The sequence below is a fragment of the Myotis brandtii genome, unplaced genomic scaffold (genome assembly GCF_000412655.1).
Source record: "Myotis brandtii unplaced genomic scaffold, ASM41265v1 scaffold206, whole genome shotgun sequence".
Taxonomy (NCBI): Eukaryota; Metazoa; Chordata; class Mammalia; order Chiroptera; family Vespertilionidae; genus Myotis; species Myotis brandtii.
The window spans coordinates 371,015-389,470 of NW_005357691.1; the positions used below are offsets into that span (position 1 = coordinate 371,015).

Sequence of the window (18,456 nt, forward strand, 5' to 3'; positions counted from 1 at the left end):
ACATAGGGGTGCATATATTCTTTCTGATTGGTGTTTCAGGCTTCTTAGGATATATTCTTAGAAATGGGATCACTGGGTCAAATGGAAATTTCATTTTTAAACAAAATTAGATTTTATTATATTTTATATCATAATAGCCTTTTGGGTTTTGTTTATTAATTGAGATATTAAATATTTGATTATTTTGCAGATCTTGATTATGTTGAAATTATTAGAAATGAAGCTTCTTTCCTCTGAGCAGACCATTTATTTGTGCCAATAAATTATTTTGCTGAATGAGAGCCAGTTTATTAGTTCTGCTAAAAGAAATGAGACAGTGGGTATCTCATTTGTATTTATTATTGGATTTTATGGTAACATTTAAAATGTGTTTTGAAAGGTACATATGCCAGTGTTTCTGACTATCACAGTGTAAGCATTTGAATAACAGTGTATGGATCAATGAGAAGTCTAAGCCGCTTGGTATCATCACAAATATACCTAATTAAGAATATATTTGGTGCCCTGATTGGTTTGGCTCAGTGGATAGAGCGTCAGTCTGCGGACTGAAGGGTCCCAGGTTCGATTCCAGTCAAAGGCATGTACCTTGGGGGATGTGCAGGAGGCAGCTGATCTATGTTTCTCTCTCATCGATATTTCTAACTCTTTCTCCCTTCCTCTCTGTAAAAAAACAATAAAATATATTTTTAAAAGAATGTATTTGGTGTTCACCACTCTCTGGTTTCTTAAGTGGGAGAGAATATTGTGAAGGACAATATTAAGGAATGGTTGCCATGACAGTCACTTTCAAAGAATTTAAAGGAGACAATGCATTTGTGGGGCTCATCAACTTTGATTGATTCAGCTGGTCTTTTAGGCTCATTCAAACAGACATGGTCTCTGGATTGCATTTTTTTCACATAATTCACCCAATTCATTGGTGATATGGGGACCGTTTAAGCTTGGCTGACAGTAGTGATAGGGTCGCCAGTGGCCGTGACCACAATACTATTGTTAAACCTGAAGGAAAATGATTGTGTATGTGAAATGTGACAAGAACATAGCTACTGGCTTCTTCTGGAATGATATAAATGTCTAATTTCATTTATTAATTCTGTCAGGGTGGGATAAGATTAACATGATTTATTTAAAAGCATAACTGACCCTAAAGTGTTTGGGTTTTATTTTGGATTTTTTGCTGTCATCACATTTTACCCAGTGTACTTGGCTGCTGTTCTGTTTTTTATTCGTTGACTTGCACAATATTGTCAACACAGTTTGTATTATGTCTGGTCAGAGGCATACAGTTACATACTGCAGTTTCAAAAGTATATACAATACTACCTGTTAGGAGTGTCTTCATTCTCCCAACCCAACTAAATGTTAAGTGGGACACACTAGCACAGACAATGAAGTGAAACAGAACTGAAAATGCTGTTAAAATCTTGCTGTCTATTTTTATCATTCTTGTGGTCTAGTTCTTGATGAAGAAGCTATGAGCTATGGAACCTCCCCTGACAGGGCCCCAAGTTGGACCCCAATGTGAGAGCTCTGCCTACTCAGACTTTGGGCCTTTCTCTCTTCTGCCCTCTGGAGGGTGTCTTGGAGCATGACATGAGGGAGAGCCAGTCTTGTGGTTACTAGAAGACAAGTTAGTTCTCTGGTACTCCACCTGCCAGGAGCCCCTCAAAGCCTGAACTTGTAGAGATGGGGAGCAGACAGAGATAAGGCAGGGGAAGTACTGGTAGGGTTAGGGTCCTAGGGAAGAAGCTATTCTGGTTCTTTAAGTAGAGAACTGGATTCCTTCAAGTTGAACCCAGCATGTATCAAATCCATCTCCAGGAAAAAAAACCTATTCCAGAGAGTGCATAAAATGAAATGGTATATTAAATCTAGTGTATGGTGGATTCAGGTTGGAAGTTCAAATTGGGTAGAATCTAAAGAGGGATATATTTGGTGCCAAGCATTTGTGGTAGCATATGAAATCATTATCCAAGTTTGATAAAATTTTTACTCTACACCTGCTATAATTATAATGATACTTATATATCCAATATTCATTGAGTACCTTTTATGTGTGAAGAACTCAAGTGCTTTACATGCAGTGCCCTCTTGCCACTTTACTGAACCTTTGTGACATAGGTTACCATTGTGCAGCTGAGTGAGGTTATACAGCTAATATGAGGTGGGGACCAGTATTTGAACCTAGGCATTGACTTTGGCACCCTTGTTGTGAACAGCTGTGCCATGGTGCATTCTTGCTGCAGCTGAAGAAAGGGTGTGGCACCTTGATTTCCATATGAGTGGGATGTGGGTGGTGGGAGGTGAGACTGAGCAAAGCGCTTTGTATATACAAACCATGCTAAGTAACGGGAGATAGAAAAGAAATAAGGAATTTTGTCCCCACAACCAAGAAACTTGAAGTCCTGTAGGACAAAGGAGACATAACATGAAACAAGTAATACTTATTCATATGATAGACTGAAAATATTCTCTCTACTTACGTATAGGCGGGAAGAGGACTATGTGTAAGTATTCCTTACAAATATTTGCTTGTGAAAGTTAGCTCTTGACTGCTGGCACAAATTTGCTTTCCTCTGGGCTTTTGACCTGGTATACAAGAACCCTGACTCTAGTCAGCAGACTTGTCCATTTTGAGTTCAGAAGAGTTATCTTCAACTATGACATTTGCTATTAAGATCTCTAAACAGATGAACCCATTAGCCTATTTAGCTAACTGGACCAGCTATTTATTTTCTAGTACGTTAACATTTTTAAAAATCTCTAGCCCTGGCCAGGTGGCTCAGTTAGTTGGAGCAATGTCCCATACACCAAAAGGTTGTGGATTCGATTCCCAGTCAGGGCACATACCTAGGTTTCGGGTTCAATCCCTGGTTGGGGCACATATAGGAGGCAACCAATCAATGTTTCTATGTTTCTCTCTCACATTAATGTTTCCTTCCCTCCCACCCTCCCTCTTTCCCTCCCTCCCTCTCTAAAAACCAATGAACATATCCTCAGGTGAGGATAAAAAAATGAATAAATAAAAGTAAAAATCTCTAACCACTGCTTGTTTGATGGTCACCCTGGAAACAGTTGGGGGTGGATGGGGGGCTGTTAGGCGCTTGGTTATAATCCTTGATTTATGTTTGCCCTATTTCATTTGGTAGATACTTCTGTAGGCCTAGCACTATTCTGAGCATGGGATTAGAGCAGTGAATAGAACAGAAAGAGCCTTTCTCTCAGGAAGCTGTCTTTTCCTCGGATTTTTTGCTCTGTGTAAATTTCACAGTTGATATGAAAGTGTTCTTGGTATGAATTTCAAGATTTCACATATTAGGGATAATACAGTGATCACACTTCCTCTCTCCTTAGCCCTAGCCAGTCCTTTCTGAATAATGAGGGGCGGGTAATAAGGGGGATGACTGTGCCTGTGGAGAGGGCAGCAGATCAGGGTGTATGGTCTTTGTGCTGTGATGGGAAAAGAACAGGGCACACCTGTTTCCTAACGATGCAATGTGGAACCATCCGCACTGGGATGAGCCTGCCCACCAGCCTGCATCCTAATCCTGTTGTTGATTGGAGATAACTTCAGTGGTCACAGGGCACCTCATCTCCATGGCAACACCTCTAAATATTCCTCTGGTGACTTGTGCTCTACATTCTGTCTGGATCTGAGCCCTCCTGTGGCAGAATATTCTAAAGATGTTAAAAAGAGGGGGGGGGGGAGGCTCAACTAATAAATCTATTCTAAATGACTGAGTCATTTGTTTTGATTACCCGGGTGATTGCCAAATGTTAATTTAAAACTGAAATAGGCCATGAGCTCACTCCACTAACAATGCTGAGTGTTTGTACTAGCTAATACAGCTTGATAATGAGGTGGCCAGATCCACTGCCGGTGCGAATGTTCTATGATAAACAGACATTTGGGGAAATATGCAGAACATCTTGGCAGTTTTCCTTTAACTTTAAGGGTAATAAATACAAAGTAGAATGCGTTACCATGAGCCATTTCAAAGGAAGTTGAACTTTTTTTTTTTTTTTTAGAATTTCATACTTTTCTTCTGAAAAGGTAATTTTGTGTCTTGATTTTCATTTTTTTCCTAACTTAGGCACATTGGAACTTGACAACTATATCCAGTCCTTGCCAAATACATCCCATTGTCCACACATCCAGTGTGAGGTAAGTACTACTAATTGTTTTTACACTGATCTCCAACCTTCCAATTTGTAGTGTTATGGTTGACATTGTATGAAGAGCTTTATTTGTACAGTAGATTTAAAAGGGTTCATTTTAATTGACCCAGCCAACCATTATCACTGCTTACTAAATATTAGCTCTCTGGGGAATGCCTTTTCAAGGGAAAAAAAACACCTCATTTGCTTTTAATTTGGGGGCATGAAAAGTGAATGTGCCAAGTAAAACAGAACTGTTAGGTCTGTTTGAAAATAAAGATCTGCCCATGTCACAGCATGAACAGTAGGGAGCAGAAAAGCTGCGTGGAGCAAATATTGGAATGGAGGGAAAAGATTCCTACTGACAACTGAGGAGTTGGACTGACCCAGTCAACTGTCAATGAAAGGAGCCAAGGTGCAGGATGCCTCTGTACAATCTGATGGTACAAATGCCAAAGAATGTTTCCGTTGGCTTATATTAACATGGGCTAGAAGATTTTTTTTCTGATTAGTACTAAAGTTCCGAGCACTGCTACAGTGGTGGGAGCAGCCAGATTGACCAGCCTTTTCTTTTAATACATTAGATAGGCATTCTCTGTCCTCTTCATTGAGCCATGGTGGCTTATGTCTTCTTTGTGATGATCCAGGGTTACCCATTTCTCTCTTTGAGAGACTGGATACTCACCTTTGAAAATAGTAAAAGGAGGGAATCTCAAAGATGGTTCATCCAGGCACAATGGAAGGGGCCCCAGTTTTCTGCTTTTCTGCCCATCTCCATGCATTTATGAGAGAGGATATAACATTTGCCAGCATCAGACCAGCCAGGATTTCCAGTTTCATCCATCAACAGGTTTTGTCTTCCCCTCCACCCTGACCTGCCTCCATGCACAGTTCCACATCTAGTGTAGTTCCCTGTATTTCAATTAGGGTAGATGCTCACTAGGTGGCAATAGTTACATTGGTTTTGGGGTGTTTTTTTTTAATTTTGTTTTATTCCTTAAAATATTACAAAGAGTAGTACATATAATAGTTACATTTGTTACATCTGTTGCTGCAGAATAATTCACAGATTAAAAAATAGTCAAATACCTAAATATTTCAAACCTTAAAGAGTAAAAAAAAAAAAGTAGGACTGAGTTTCTCTTAGCTGCCAGAGATGGACGCTTCCATCTTCAAGTCTAAGCCCTATCATCCTTGGCCTTTACCTAAAAATGTTGTTTTCAAACTTTTTTTAAATGATAGAAACCCGTTTTCTAATAAAATCTTAGGATTAACCCCAATAGAGTACACCAAAGCAAAACTGCTTTGGCTCAAGTAGGTGGTTGTGAGTCGCTCACCCTACTCTGAGGAACCATTCCCAGGGCAGGTGGAAAGCGCTGTGCTCTGCCCAAGAGCAGAAGTTTTAGCTCTGAGCCCTTTCACAGTTCTTATTTTTTTTTAAAATATATATTTTATTGATTTTTTACAGAGAGGAAGGGAGAGGGATAGAGAGTTAGAAACATCAATGAGAGAGAAACATTGATCAGCTGCTTCCTGCACACCCCCCACTGGGGATGCGCCCGAAACCAAGGTACATGCCCCCGGCCGGAATCGAACCTGGGACCCCTCAGTCCGCAGGCCGACGCTCTATCCACTGAGCCAAACCAGCCAGGGCCACCGTTCTTATTTTTATTTTCCCACAGAAACAGAGACTAGATTATTCAAGGAGATTTACAGAAGGGGAAAGCATCTTCCCAACAATTTAGTTGGAAGTGCTGGCTAGGTGAAACTTAGCTATTCACGTGCATTGCTTGCCCTTAAGCATTCCACAGCAGTCTGCCAGTTTGACAAACTTCATCAGTAGAAAACTTCAATACACAGGTCATATATTGGAATTATACACTTTGAAAACCTATATAATCTCATTAACCATTATCACCCCAATAAATTTAATTAAAATTTTTTTTTTAGTCCTGGCCTGTGTGGCTCAGTTGGTTGGAGCATTGTCCCATACACCAAAAGGTGGTGGGTTTGATTCCCAGTCAGGGCACATACCCAGGTTGCGGGTTCAATTCCCAGTTGGAGCGTGTGCAGGAGGTAACAGATCGATGATTCCCTCTCACATCAATGTCCCCCCCTCCTTCCTCTTTCTAATAAAATCAATAAAATTTAAAAAAATTTAAGGAAAAAAACTATTAGAAAATATGTGTACAGGACTGTACTCTTAAAATGGAACCTTTTAATTGAAGCGTTTTGACCAAAATTTGGGTTTTCTTTTAGCGTATTGAGTTTCTCAGCTGAATTATTAAATATAACCTGTTAAATTCTTTTGCATCATGACAGAAATATATAGGATTGATGTAAAACAGTTCAAGTCACAATGCAGTTGTATCTTGTGATCTTTCCTTTCATTCATTCATTCAGCCCTACTATGTACCAGGACAGGAGTGTAGGAGTGAGCAAAACAAAAAGTATAATACATTTTGGTCTGATATTCTTCAAGTGTAGGACATCCCTAGATTATTTTCCCTTTTGCAGATGAGGTAACTGAAAACTGATTTCCCTTTTTAAATTAAATTGCCCAGTATTAAGTAGACTAGTTTGGGTTCATGAGTGCAATTCATAATCCCTGTATCCAGTCTGCTCCTTAAGTCTATGATGTATGCCACCCCCATAGATGCATGTGCAAATAATAAAGTATACAGTAATTGCTGGGGATGTGGCTGTGCCTGGGACCCAAATGCCCCCCAAATGAAAACAAATGTAAAGGGTATATTTCACACTCTATTTTTAAAAAATTTTGTTTGGAATAATTGGACAGTTTAGGAAAATGTACTTTGCAGTTTCCACAGGAGGGTATTTTGGTTTTTTAAATGATGTTTCCTATTTTATGTTTAGCATAGCATTTATCACAGGTAAAGTTTATAATCCAAGAGTTTGAAATTATTCCATTTGGCTGCCTTTTAGTTATGGAATTATTCTTGAACACTATAAATCGTAATACATCCATGAGCAATCTTCCAGTTTGACAAACTTCATCAGTAGAAAACTTCAATATATAGATCATGTATCATGCAATTATACACTTTATTGGCTTCTGTGCTAGGGACAAGATTGTTAATTAAACATGTATTTCACATCTAGGAAATATTTATATCACTGAAACATGGTCACTTTCATTACTGATTTGGCAGTTTTTAATAATCACAAGACACAAAATCTTAAAATATAGTAGTCATAGTTATTTGATTTGTATCATTTATGTTGATGTGACTTCTCTCCTTGGTGCACTAGCAATAAGCATGAAAATCAGCCCAGATGGCTTGCACAAACTTAAAGAGTTTGGAAATCATCAGTCTAGAGCCAAGGTCTCAAACTGCTGGGCTGGATCTGACACACAAAGGTTCTTTTAAATTTTTATGTGAATTGCCAGCATTTAAAAACTGAGAGATTTCACATTTTCAAAAATCCAGATTTTCAGCTTCTCTTCTGAAATATTAGAAGATCTGGCAACATCGAGCCTGCATTCCTATTTGGTAACACTGGGCTGGAGCCAAATAGCTGCTGTATCATTAGAAGGAACATGAACTCTGAAATTTGCTCCCAGTCTTCATCACTGTTATCTCCTTGACACTAAGGACAAGGGCAGTTGCCATTATCTGACTGTTTTACTCATTTATAAGAAAAACCTTAGCTCTCAAAGGCATGTATGTTTTCAACCCCAGGTCTAGATGAAATTGAGGCTGCAAACTTAGATCTATTCTTTCTCTTAAAATATCAGCTTGTTACTTTTTGGGTGCACGATGGTGGATAATGTTCATTTTAAGGGGGGTGCATTAAATGGACTGAGGGTAAACATTTGAGGCGGGGGATACCTTCTGGTGATGCCTGATTGAAAGGAGCATCAGCAGAGTTTGACGGATTCCTGTGGTCTTACCCAATGCTTCTCAGACTTTAATGTGTAGATTCTGATGTGGCAGGTCTGGAGTAAGGCATGAGATTCTGCTATTCAACCAGCACCAGGTTATACCTCTACGAGTCTGAGGTCTCACCTCTCTTTGAGTAGCAGGGGGCTCTACCCTAAAGTGATCCCAAGAAAAGGCAGTCATGCAATGATGACTCTAAATATCTTCTTCTTTGGCCTGAGAAAGAGAAGTAGATCTTAGCCAGGCTATTTGGGGTTGAATCTTTACAGATAAACCTGTGTTCACTTTTAGTTGCAGCATGGTAAGTTAAAAAAAATTACTTTTAATACAGCAGAGCCCATGTAAACAATAAACCTAACTTTTATTTTCAAACTTGTTTCAAATTAAGTGCTTCTAGTAAAAAAAATAAGCTAAATATGTTAAAACTCAAGCATCATGAAGTGGGGATTAGAGCTTTTTATTTTATAAGTAGAGGCCTGGCCTGCGGGGATCGGGCTGAAACTGGCCCAGTGCACAAATTTGTCCAGGGCGTGTCAGGCCCGTCTCATTGGCTGGACCCCAGCAGCAAGCTAACCTACTAGTCGGAGCGTCTGCCCCCCCTGGTGGTCAGTGTGCATCATAGCGACTAGTTGAACGGTTGGACAAATGGTCAGACACTTAGCATATTAGGCTTTTATTATATAGGATTATAGGAGACTATATTTATGTGACTCTTACAAAACTGATAAATAAGACCACAGAAAATAGGTAATTATCAAATCCCTGGATATATAACCTTGTAAGCTATAAAATTATAGAAGAAGTCACAAAGGAAGAGATCAACAGATTTAAATATATAAAAATGTGCTGAGTGTAGATCTTATGTATTCTCACCACACACACACACACACACACAATGGTAACTCTGAGGTGATGGATGTGTTAATTAACTTGATTGTGGGAATCATTTTACAATGTATATGTGTATCAAGTCATCATATTGTACCTTAAATATGTACAATTTTGTTATTTATACTTCAATAAAGGCGGAAAAATAACTAATGAAAAGGACAACACACCGGGAAAAGTTTGTGTGAATTTGACAAGATAATTTCCCTATTATGTACATAGTTCATACAGATCATAAGGCCTGGCACAGGCCTGACATAGGGTAGATGTGTCATAACTATTGACTAAATGAATTCTGTATTTGGTAGGTAAGCAAAAGACATTTGTGTTAAATCACAAAGTAAATAAATGCATGGAAGAACTTTCCAGCCTCTCTGGTATGCAAAAACAAGCATATTCAAATGGCAACAAAGTACATTTTTCACCTATTAAATCAAGAAAAACCAAAAGGAAACCCTATGCTAATATGGTTATCTTGAAACTGATAAACACTGACTCATTGCTGGGAGCATTGTAAGTTGTTTAAATGCCTTTTGGAACATTATTTGGCTCATTATATATAGCAAAAGTCACAAAGATTGATACCCCTTGATCCAGTAATCTTATTTTGGGAAATACAGTCTAAGAAACAAATTAGAAAAGAAGGAAGAAAGCTATATGTTGTAGGTATTCATCACAGTGCTATTTATAAGGAAACAAAATTAGAAAGAATTCAAATGTCCAACACGAGTAATGGTTCATTTGTTCATCAGGTAATTTTGGTTAAGCAATTATGATACTCTATGCAATGGAATTCCATGAATCTGTTCAAAATTATAATTCTGACACTTGCAGAGCGATATGAATTTGTGTAATATAGCTTTACTAAAAATGTAGGACACAAACTTGTGTACTTGCTGTGATTTATAACCTTGTAAAGAAGTATGTACATATGAACAAGAACTAGAAGGCATATGGACAAATGTAAGTAACTCTTTACTTGAGGTCTTATTTGTATTATTGTCCTATTATTTATACATTTTACCATAAGTATATGATTTGAAGATCTTCAGCTTTTACTTGCTTACTAGTAAATCAGCTCCATATCACAAGCAGCAATATTCCCATTGGTCACACAGTGGGTGTTTAGTAAATAATTCTGAAACACAATGAGGACAGATGCCCAGATCCTAAACATGGAGTTCCGATGATGCAGTTCCTACTTGCTGCTTTGTTCCATCATCCTGAGCTCCCATTTTTCTTTGTTCTGATTCCTGTGGTTGGTACAGAGGCTTCTGGACATCCCACATAACAAAATATAAGTATTTGTCTCAGAGGTTTTCATTAAATGTACAGAAGTGCCAGGGAGTGAATCTTATGTCTAGACTCAGTATACACTGAGGTAGAACCTTAATGGAGCTGTAATTCAAGGGAATGCTTATTTCATCTTCTGGTTTCATTTAGATAAGTAACAAAAATTCACTCTGGTGTCATGAGCCTTCTTTCAGCATCCCCTCCCCTCCAGTTGCAGTCCCTGTTTCAGATATACTTGTTTCCCTGCTGTAAGTATACTTTTCTCCTTTAATTAGGTCAGTTACTTCATGTCTGTTTTTCTTTTTTGACATGGTTTCCTCTGGCTTTAGCACCACATATTTTCCCCATATGTCATTGTCTCTGGAGCTTCATGTTGCAATCGTTTTTCAAGGGGAATGGAGAGCACATTACGAAGGGGGTAGCTCTTGACTCCTTGCCTGCCCTTTGCCTGCTTGAGCGTTCGTATTTCTTTTGGGCCTAGTTCTGTTTGGTTTTGTAGTCTTCATCATCAGTTATGTTTGGACTGAAAGATACTTAAGTAAAAATAATGGTAAGTCAAAGATATGTCTGGCAAAGGTGCAGCACATTTGTTAAGGTTACTGGTTTATTTATCTTCCCTGTCTCTATGGTGACTAAATCTGGGGCTGGGATTTAATGGACTTAATTTTGACCTCTTGTACATCTCCTAACTTTCCCAGCCTCTGATTTAGAAGGAATTCATTTTCACTTTAGGAGAGAAACCGCCCCACTTAGAGAAAGGGTCCTAACTGGACTCTTGGAAAGTAGAATCTCCAGAGTCTTCTATTTTTATGTCGTCTTCGATCAGAGTTCACATATAGCACTTGTAAAGAAAGCTGAGAAGTCTTTTAGATAAACACACACATGCACACAACATTGCTAATGGCTCCAGGAAGTAATTTTCTTTTCAATGAAATAAAATGTTTAGTTAATGTGAATGAACTGCATATAAGAACTTTTTATAAGATAGCCTTTTATAAGAATATTAAATCAATGGGAACATTGATTTATATTACAATTTTGTTTTTAAGAAGTATCTCCTTTATTGATTACAGGGTTATAAATTTGCTTGCATATATATGTTCAAATCATATTTCAGATTTCAAGTGTATTGAACTGTGCTATAGAAGTCCACAATCAAGATTGGGCTTGACTAGGATTCCCATAGAAGAAGAAAGATCTGGACACTGAAATTCAAATCTAGTGTTCCATCTATTCCCAATTGATGTGAAATAAAGATCTCTAATGTAGCTAGAGTAACACCGTCTTGGATTTCAGTTGGTTCAGATGACCCTTTAAAACTTTTTATCCTCTCCCATATGATCCTTTGAGATTTGCAAGGATACTCCAGTTTTAGAAACTTAATAATTTATCCAAAATTGAATCAGAGTACTTTACTTTATTTAAGGCTAGTGTATATTGTGTTTACTCATGGATAATTTATTTATTTACAAGTCCCTTCATATTCTTTAGGAACAAACTCATATATGTGCATTTTCTTTAAAACCAGAACAAAGGAATCAGTAAATGATAAGGATTATATAAAGGCTGAGACAAGGGAAGCGACATAAGTGTCTTTGTATATTTATTCACCAATATAATATTAGAGTTCAGCTCTGTCATGAAGTTTGGTTCAAGTCTAATAGGAAATTGTGAATACTTATTAAGATTTTTAATATCATAAAACTCAGTGGATATGGAAGTTAATTTTAAGATTTTCTCCATTGTCAATTCTTCCGTTAATAGGGCAGAGACTTGTGAAGCCAACAGCCAATGCTCAACTGTAGAAGAGATGCATTACTTGTGAGATGAATGTGGGTGTTCTAGGCTTGAAACCTTGACTGATGTGTCTTGTTACTTGAACTTGGAAAATGTGTTAGGTTAAGGTCATAGCTAAATCATATAAATTTTATTATGGTCAGTACAATAAGCATTGCTGAGGTCATAACTTTTACAGAAATCAAAATGTTAAGGCCTGAAGCCCTTAATGATGATGCAGAAGGAGTAGCACTTTTATCATTATCCTTGTCATTATCATTATTTTCTTATCAACTTTATGTGTTGAAAGCCCAGTATGGAGAGCTGTGCTAATAATAGCTATAATTTATTTTCTTATCTATTTAACTGTTAATATTTCAATTTTGTTTAAACAGCTCTAAAGATCAAATAAATTTAAATAAAAAAGAATGAAATACATAAATCTGCATTTAGAATGGTAGCCTGATTCTCTTGTCCTATCAGCCAGATAAGCTTCACACTTTGTATAGCAACTTCTCAATGAGGGCTATCCATTTATTGGATAAACAATTAGTTTAACATTTTTTCACCTAAGTGATTTCAGGTAGTTTGATGAGAATTTGTGGTCTTTGCAAGTGTGGGCATAATCTCTTAAACCATGCAATATGACCATTTTTGTGTATTTTTAGGGTTATAAATTAATAATTTACTTAAGATATTCCAAGTATTTCTTTCCCAGAACTGGTGGAGCATTTTCTGTGGATTCTAATGAGAGTTTGCATATGTAGTTGTCAGTATACATGGGCTAGGGGAGTCATAATCCATAGTGTCTGTTGCTCACTAAAGTGGTTCAAGTGCTGACTAATTGGAGAGGATGGGCTCCACCCTTGGCATTGGTCTCACATGATGGGGTTGAACCTGAAAACAATACAATATGTTCTGTTATTTTTAGCCCATCCTTTATGTTCTGAGCTATGTCCTCTGTATTGTCAGTCCTCGTAGATTTACACAGGATATTGACCAAAACTCTGATCTTCCCATGGGTATTTTCCATTTTTTTTGCAGGAAAAATCTAAGACAATCTAAGAGTCAGGATTTGGTTGGGATCACTGTCTTAAATTGTACTGTGGTTTTCCCAGGTAACTGGAAGCTTCCTTGGGAGCAAGTATACTGATATTTTCTCTGGTGTCTTCCATATCATTTATTATTTAATGCCAGAGGCTTAGTAGGCATTTACTAGAGATACAATTAATTAAGTAAAAGGCATTTTATAAATTACAAACCACAGCTTTTCTGTGGTGTTACACAGGAAAATCTCAGGAACTTTGTTTGACTCTGTTCCACTAATGTCAGTATTCTGACATCATTGGAGCATGTTCTTGAATGGAATGATAACTCCTACCACATGGCATCATTTTTTCCAACATTTTATTTTGAAGTTTTACAAACAGAAAAGTTGAAGTGAACATTCATATTCCCACCACCCAGATTCTATAGTGAAACATTTTACATTTTACTGCATTTGCTTTATCACATATCCATCCATCCATTGGTCCATCTTAATATTTTGGATGCATTTCAAAGTAAACTGTAGGCATCTGTATAATTCACCTCTAAATACTTCACTATGCATATGATTATGTAGTTTAAATTTTGATGTACTTAGAGCTGCTATCAGATTTTGCTAAGATTCTAACATTGGTTTTGGTGGTGGCTAAGAAGAGGTGGTAAGTTGAATGTGAAATAATCTGTTTTCAGACTCGGGGGATTTTTTGTTTGCTTTTAACTACCAGCAAATATACAAACACATAACATTCTGCCCCTTTCCTTTCACATCACGTGGTCACATTGTTTGTGTTGTTGAAACTTGGAAGGCCAGTCTAGGAAATAGATGGTCTTGTTTATATGAGTAAAAACGGAGATTCGGGGTTGAGGATAGTGGCACAGAATTTTAGACTTAGCTGCTGTAAGGGAGGGGAAAAGAGATTCAGAATCAGGAAGTTACCCAAGGGTACCACTTATTTATATGTACATATAAGTCTACAGAGGGTTTAGTGGCTGTTTATATTACCTAAGGGTCATGGATTAAATAAACACTAACTGTACAAATAGAGGGTCCTTCTAGTCTAGTGGTTTTCACATTATAGTCCACAGAACCTAGAATTCATAGAAATGTTTCAGAGGTTTTACCACCATTCAAAATAGATTTTTTAAAGTGTATTGAACTATTTTAAAGAACTAATAAAAAACAACACATATACTTTATGTCTTGTAGTAAATGTTAGCATACTGGAGAATACTTACTGATTGACTTTAAAATAAGTAAAGGTATTAATATCAGCCTAAAATACAGTTTTGAATAACACTTATCTGCCATCCATCAAAGCCAGGGTAATGTTTCTGTTGTGGGAATAAAGACAAAAGGTCTTCAGCAAGACCATTACACTAAAGCCATGGTGTTAAGAACTGGCCTGCCAAAGCTGAAGTTACATTTTGGTTTCCAGTTACCATGAGCACTTATCCATCTGTTATATTTAGATTTTTTTTCTAGTACCTTTAGAAATTTGGAAACAGATGAGTATATGCTTTCAACTTGAAATGACCATAAAAGGGGAAAGGTAGTTAGGCTGGAGGCTGGCTCCAGTGTCATCCCTTAGATGGGGCTATGTGAATGGATTAGGGAATCTTCAAAAAGGTTCCCTAATTGCTCAACATAAGTCTGAAAATGTATGTGTGCAATATTGTAGTTAATTATGAGGTTTTAATGGCTTCTTTGATTATGACTAAAAAGCTTTACAATAGCTTTGGCAGATTACTTTTGCTTGAAGGCTGTGGTGCTCCCTTTGGTCCCTTTATTTGGATTGTACCACATTCTGTACCTGTAGTCCAAAATGCCTTTTGGAAGCCAATACCTGCTTGTGTGTAGCTTCAGTCAATTTTTAAATTATTTTTAAAATTGATTTCAGAGAGGGAGAGGGAGAGAGAGATAGAAACATCAGTGATGAGAGAGAATCATTGATCCGCTGCCTTCTGCACGCCCCCTACTGGGGATCGAGCCAGCAATCCAGTCATGTGCCCTTGACTGGAATCGAAACTGGGATCCTTCAGTCGACAGGCACGACACTCAATAGAGTCTATACACTGAGCCAAACCAGCTAGGGCTGCAGTCAATATTTTAAATGCTTGCTTATCTTTATTTTTCCTATGACATTTTTTATGAAGATGTTCAAAGTTGAAATTATTTTGCAATGAACACCTGTGTACCCATCATTAAGAATCTACCATTAAAAACACTTTACTATAGTTGTTTTATCACATATCTATCTAACTATCTATCTATCTCTCCATCAATCTATATTTTCGGATGTATTGCAAAGTAAATGTAGGTTTTAGTTAACTTCATATGTTGTATACACTTGGAGTCTGGCATTTCAAACATTACACAAATTGTGTAAATTGTCACTGAATCCTGTGAAAGATGTAAAATAAATGCCCATGTTGGTTTTAAAGGGAAAACATTGGGAGCCTTATTTTAAAAGTAACATTATTCTGGAATTCTGGCATGGAGTTGGAGAAGAATACTGGTTTATTTTTAAATCTGAACTTTATTGTGACTCAGACATTGCTGGCCCCTAATAAAGAGGGGGCTATACTTGTAAATTTTGTTTTCATCATTGAAACCGGAGCCAAATAACTTCCAGTTCTTATAGAGAGAGGATCACCTTTAAAAGTGTTATGTTATACTATCAACAATAAAAATATATTTAAAAATGAAAAAAGTGTTATAAACATCAATATTGGTCACTGCAGCAAAATCTATTGGATTTGGAAAGTAGAGGAGCAAGTTAACTGAGGACTAAATTGGTCTATGCTGGATTTGATCCCAAACCCTGGTGTGAAGGTGTTAAATGCAAATTATTAAAAAACACTCTTGTTACCATTGGAACAGTAGGACCAGGATGGGGGTTAAAAATGCTGGTGTATGGTTTCTGCCCTATTTATGTGGCAAGCACTCCCGGCGTTCTTGCAAAGCTTCCTTGTTGTTCACTTTATACTCAATCCCCAGAATTATGTCCAAACACTCTCCCTTGGCCCACTGGGTTGGTTTGGTATATTTCCTCTGGAAGTCTTCACTTGCACTCTTGAGTTAGCTGGCAGGAGATCCCTTAAAAGCTTTTCCAAGCTGTTTTTCCCACTCCCTTATGGGGCTAATCCTGTAATTTCCACTTCAGTTTCAGCTGCTGTAGCTTGGGTAGAAACAGATCTCTGCTGTCTTCCCAATCTCTGGACTTTCCAAGAAAAGTTAATGTTTAACAACATAAAGTTAAAACAGAAAATTTTAGAGGCGGGGGTTAAGTGGGGACTATGGGTGGGGAACTTGATGATTTGATATATTTTATTTTACTTTATTTTTTAATATGGTTTTATTGATTGCAGAGAGATGAAGGGAGGAGAGAGATAGAAACATCCATGAGAGAGAAACATCAATCCACACCCCCTACTGGGGATCGAGCCCACAACCCTAGCATGTGCCCTGACCAGGAATCTAACCAGCAACCTCCTGGTTCATGGAACGACTTTGAACCAAATGGGCTACACACTGGCTGGGCTAGATATATTTTAAATGTGTCAGTAGATCACGAATTTAAAAAACGTATGTATAAGGAGTTGTAAACATTTTACCAACTCCCTCAGGCAAACACACTACCATTTAAAACCCATATAAACTCCTTGGCACCACGGAATAATATGTACTATGTTCTTGGAAGAAATTATTAGGTTGCAAAGGTTGATTCCTCTACCACTTACTTGCTCTTTGATCTCAGAAAGTGACTAACTTGTTCTGTAATGGTTCCATAAGCACTGATAATAAAACTGATTTACTGCATATAGTATAATAGAGGAGTTTAAGACTATAACTAGTTGCTGTTAGGCCTCACGCTTTTGGAATTATTTTATAAATTTTTAGATATTAACATTTAATATTATTTGAAAAAAGTTGTTTTGTGTCTGAATACTGTATAATCTATAGTCCATATACATTGAACCACCGTTAATTAAATATTTTGACAAATCAGTTTAGAAAATTCATTTTACTGCAAAACATGTTTAAAGCATATAAAAATTGATTAGACTATGTACTTATTGCCAGCAGGAAGGTAGAAAGTGTCCTAGATTTATGATTAGGACAGGTGACAGTACTTGAGCTTCTATTCTTAGCTTGACCTTGCCCCCCTCTCTTAAGGCAAGACACTTAATCTTTTAATGTCTCAGTTTATCTACCTATAACACCTGTAGTCTTATTTCATGAAAACAGTACTGATTTTTATTTGACAGCATTTGAGGACTTGATGTAGAAAGTGGCATAGAGATTCAAATTATTATGCAGAAATTATTTGTATGTTGAATGATAATCTTGGCAAATTAGTAATTACTACATTTAGAAAGTTACAACTCTGGAGGGAATTGATATTTGATATTGTTGTCCTCTGTGTTCTAAGTTACCATCATAACAGTAGGAAAATAAACTCTGTCTTGGCTGTGTTACAAAGGGATTAACTCACTTCTTCAAGTTGTTACTAAATCTTCAGCCCTTTTGACATCATACATAAAAAGTGCTCCTTGTTTTACTTAATTTTTCTGGAATAAAAGTCTTCTATCTTAGCTTATGTTTTTCTTTCGTTGAGAGCTTTCCAAGTTATTCTCTTTGTGAAGAATGAAGGATAAACCATGTCAGTTACTTAAAGCAACTAAAATTACCAACTACAAATATGTAGAGAAGTATGCTTTTGATTTTTAGATCAAAGCAAAGAACTAAGATTACGTGGAGCTTACTTATTGTACATTTGTTCCCAGCTACTTGTGCTTTTACAAATAAGTAAATATTAACTAAATATCAAGAGGATTAAATAGCTACACCCTAAGTAAAACTAATATATCCATATGACCATTTTCTCAATTCTGTATCCTTCAAAGCTTGGGCTAAATTGAGAGAATCTCTATCATGGATATTGCTACTACATTTTTATGGTGCATGACAAATGTGTGTATTTATTGTGAAAATTGTGTGAGTCATGCCAAAAATTAAAACCACTTGAAAAATTAGAAGACACTACCTACTCAAGTACAAAGTCTGATTTATGTATAGTTGGCTCTCAAACAACACAGGTTTGCACTGCATGCAGATAATTTTTTCAATAAATACTGTAAATGTATTTTTTCTTATAATTTTTAAATAACATTTTCTTTTCTCTAGCATATTTATTGTAAGAATATAGTATATAATACATATAGCTTTAAAAATTGGTTAATTGGCTTATTTCACTTAGCATAATTCCAGTCAATGAAAGAAAAATAGCATACGATCTCACTCATTTATGGATAATTAAGACCATTATAAACTGATGAACAAAAATAGATACAGAGGCAGAGCAGCATCGAACAGACTGTCACACTA

The 18,456-nt window shown here is 36.8% G+C and overlaps 1 protein-coding gene across 2 annotated transcripts in view; it reads left to right on the forward strand.

The window, feature by feature from the left end:
* Positions 1 to 18,456, forward strand: part of FHL1 (four and a half LIM domains 1) — a 63,957-nt gene that overhangs the window by 17,217 nt on the left and 28,284 nt on the right. For both annotated transcript variants that reach the window (XM_005865326.2, XM_014538932.1), the window contains exon 2: positions 4,095 to 4,165. The gene's annotated coding sequence lies outside the window, so the exon portion shown is untranslated. The remainder of the gene's footprint in view (positions 1 to 4,094; positions 4,166 to 18,456) is intronic.